Source organism: Rattus norvegicus, chromosome 14 (assembly GCF_036323735.1).
Source record: "Rattus norvegicus strain BN/NHsdMcwi chromosome 14, GRCr8, whole genome shotgun sequence".
NCBI lineage: Eukaryota > Metazoa > Chordata > Mammalia > Rodentia > Muridae > Rattus > Rattus norvegicus.
The window spans coordinates 69,985,697-69,989,743 of record NC_086032.1 but is presented as its reverse complement, the minus strand read 5'-3'; the positions used below and the strand labels follow the sequence as shown (position 1 = coordinate 69,989,743).

Below are 4,047 nucleotides of genomic sequence, written 5' to 3'. Positions count from 1 at the left end.
AAGGCACCACGTCTATTGTCCCAGGGCAGTAGGAGGTTTCTTTTTAATGGTGCTAGTCTCTTCTAACAGCTATCCCCACTGTGTTCACAGCTGCTATGTCCACAGCTCTAAACTCTTTCTCCTTTTCTACTCATGGTATACATTTTCAAAGTCTTTCTACCCACTGTAAATCTGTCTATGAGCAGGGAGGGGGGATTATGCCACACCCTGAATGATGTATGGCTACCTTGAAACTTAGTTTATGAAACAGAATGGTCATTTCTTTTGAATTCAGTATCACTCAAACCTTGAGGACATGATCAGAACACAGCAGACTCTTTGCCAGAATATAATATAAATGGCCTCTATCTCAGTTCCTGATAGAGTCTTTGCTCCTCTGTAAGACATTATGAGCCCTCACTCTCCACATCTCTTTCTACATTCTAGGCTTCCTAATTCCCACCAAGATGCACCTTTAGGCTCTAGTTAGAGCATTCTAGGGCTACACTAGTCAACATTTCTAAATTCTTCCACATTTCTTTTACAAATCCATACCAAAGTCCTACAAACCACATAGCCACACAGCCACAGCTTATATTAGTGACTTTTCTTGTTTCTATGAGCAAGCATCAGACAAAAGGCAATCTAGGGATCTCTTCTGAAGGCATTTTTATGACCCAATATGCAGGAGTATAAGGCTGGTCACATACTCCTGCATTAGCAGTCAGGAAACAGAAAGAAGTGAACTTTGCTGCTTATCAGGCTTCCTGATTCTCTCTCCTTTGAGACACCCTCCCAGGCACATCCAAGGATGTGTCTTGTAAGTGATTCAAAACTAGTGAGACTGATAATTAAGATTATTACAGCATTGTTCCATATGAATGGTTTTTATTAGAGGCTTCTAAAGAGAATAGATTCTTCCTCAGTAGTAGGAGTAGGAGTAGTAGTAGTAGTAGTAGTAGTAATGATAATGATAATAATAATAATAAATCAATTAATATATCACCATGAAAATATCACCAAAGAAAATCATGCGCCTTTATTGCTAAATTAAGTCCAAGGTCCTTGCTGCAAAAGCCCACTTCTTTATGAAGTGCTGAAGCAAGCAGCTGAGATTAAGAAGCCCGCATCTCCAGGGTATGGACAGTATGAATCCCGTAGTTGTTAGCAAGGTTTTGAAACATATTGAAATATAAACATGTGTGATTAGTACCTTTAAATCACACAGGTACACATAATTTGTCTCTTTAGTCAATGCATCTAATCTAATAAAGGCCAACAAAGGGACAAGCCCGAGGAGTCCGTGTCTCTACCTACACCTATGGGATGAGCACTGCCTGACTTGCTGCTTCTACATGGCATCTGCTTCATCTCCTTTGGTACCTGGAAAGCTCATATTTGTCAGCACAACCAAAAAGCTAGCAAGGAATCAGTGAGTACAGATCTGGCTACTTCAGGCTCCATATCCGCCACTGCTATGGGTAGGGTCCTGTAGCCAGGCAGGACTCCCAGAGGAGGGATAAGGACACCAACCCATCCACAAAGCCTTCAACCCTCAATTTTTCTGCCTACAAGATGTCCAGGGACAAAGATGGAGCAGAGTCTGAGGGAGTGGTCAAGCAGCGGCCTGGGCAATCCCATGCGCAAGACCCAATCCCTGACACTATTGATGATACTGTAATGCTTGCAGACAGCAGCTTAGCATAACTGTCCTCTGAGAGGCTCCACTCAGCAGCTGACTGAAACACATGCACTGACCCACAGCCAAACATTAGATAAAACTCAGGGAGTCTTGGGAAAGAGTTGGGAGAAGGATTGAGGAACCTGAAGGGAATATGGATTCCACAAGAAGACAAATAACATCGACCCTTGGGGGCTCTCAGAGACGAGACCATCAAACCAAAGGGCATACATGGGCTAGATCTCAGCTCCCTACACATATGTAGCTTGGCTTCACGCGGATCCCCCAGTAACTGGAGCCAGAACTTACCCTGACTCTGTTGTTGTTTGTGGATCCTGTTCTCCTAACTTGGATGTCTTACCTAGTCCTGCAGTGACTTGAGGTGCCAGGGTGGGTTGGGGAGGGCTCCTCCTTCTCAGAGGAGAAGGGGAAGGGGGAATAGGTAATGGGTTGTATGAGGAGGGACCAGGCTGTGGGGAGGGGGCAGGAAGAGGGAATTCAACAATCAGGTTGTAAGGCAAGTTAATTAATTAAATAATTAACTGATAAATTAATGGACTACAAAAAAGAGCAGGATTTGCCTGCCACCACTATAGGGAGTAACTACAGTGAAGCAAAGCAGGATTACCAGGATAGAATTCATGAGCTTCAATTCCGTTACAACCTACCGGATTTCAGGCAACTTGCTCACCACTTAGTGCCCAATACAACATGAAAAATAAGACTGAATAAAATAATACTCACCTGTTAGTCTGTCACAAATATTAAGTAGCTTACAAGCTGTTAGACCAATGCTTGGTGTTATATGGAAACATTGTTCTTTTTCTCTAAATGTTTGTTGGCTCGATATCAAGACAAGTGACTACACAGATCATTACATTTAAATCCTATCATCTGAGATTCTAAGGATCATGTCTGAGAGTCAAGATTCTCGATTCAGAGACAATGGCCCCAATGGGATGGAACCGGAAGACGTCATTGAGAGTAACTGGAAGGAGAGTGTGGATAGCTTCAATGACATGAATCTCTCAGAATCCCTCCTCCGTGGTATTTATGCCTATGGTTTTGAGAAGCCCTCTGCCATCCAGCAGCGAGCTATTCTTCCTTGTATCAAGGGTTATGATGTGATTGCTCAAGCCCAGTCTGGGACTGGGAAAACAGCTACATTTGCCATATCGATTCTGCAGCAGATTGAATTAGATCTAAAGGCCACTCAGGCTTTGGTTCTGGCACCCACTCGTATGAATTGGCTCAGCAGAAACAAAAGGTGGTTATGGCACTGGGAGACTACATGGGCGCCTCTTGTCATATCTGTATTGGGGGCACCAACATGCGTGCTAAAATGCAGAAGATGCAAATGGAAGCTCCCCATGTCATTGTGGGCACTCCTGGCTGGGTGTTCGATATGCTTAACCGGAGATAACTGTCCCTGAAATACATCAAGATGTTCGTACTGGATGAAGCAGATGAAATGTTAAGCCGAGGGTTCAAGGATCAGATCTATGATATATTCCAAAAGCTCAACAACAGCAATACACAGATAGTTTTGCTGTCTGCTACAATGCCTTCTGATGTCCTTGAGATGACTAAGAAGTTCATGAGAGACTCTATTCGGATTCTTGTCAAGAAGGAAGAGTTGACCCTGGAGGGTATCCGCCAATTCTACATCAATGTGGAACGAGAGGAGTGGAAGCTCGACACATTGTGTGACTTGTATGAAACACTGACCATCACGTAGGCAGTAATCCTTATCAACACCAGAAGGAAGGTGGACTGGCTCGCTGAGAAGATGCATGCCCGGGATTTCAGCGTTTCTGCCATGCATGGAGATATGGACCAAAAGGAATGAGACTGATCATGAGGGAGTTCCAGTCTGGCTCTAGCGGAGTATTAATTACCACTGACCTGTTGGTCAGAGGCATTGATGTGCAGGAGGTCTCCTTAGTCATCAATTATGACCTTCACACCAACAGGGAGAACTGCATGCACATAATCAATCAGTCAAGGTAGTTGGTTTGGCCAGAAAGGTGTGGCTATTAACATGGTGACAGAAGACAAGAGGACTTTCAAGACATTGAGATTTTCTACAACACCTCCATTGAAGAGATGCCCCTCAATATTGCTGACCTCATTTGAGGGGCTGTCCTGCTACCTGGCTCTAGCCCAGGGTTCAGTCCTAAGGTGGGGGTGGGGGGCGAGGAACAGCTGGAGGTGGGGAGAGAAGGGAGCCAAAGGATGGACATCTTGTTTTTGTTTTTGTTATTTTGTTTTGCTTCTCTCTCTCTCTCTCTCTCTCTCTCTCTCTCTCTCTCTCTCTCTCTCTCTCTCTGAATAAATGTCACTTTTTTAGGCAAAAACCTTTTCTATGGTAGGCTCTGCTTCCTTCC

The 4,047-nt window shown here is 44.2% G+C and overlaps 1 pseudogene; it reads left to right on the top strand.

The window, feature by feature from the left end:
* The first annotated feature begins 2,571 nt into the window (after positions 1 to 2,571).
* Positions 2,572 to 3,796, top strand: Eif4a1-ps2 (eukaryotic translation initiation factor 4A1, pseudogene 2; annotated as a pseudogene).
* The last annotated feature ends 251 nt before the right edge of the window (positions 3,797 to 4,047 follow it).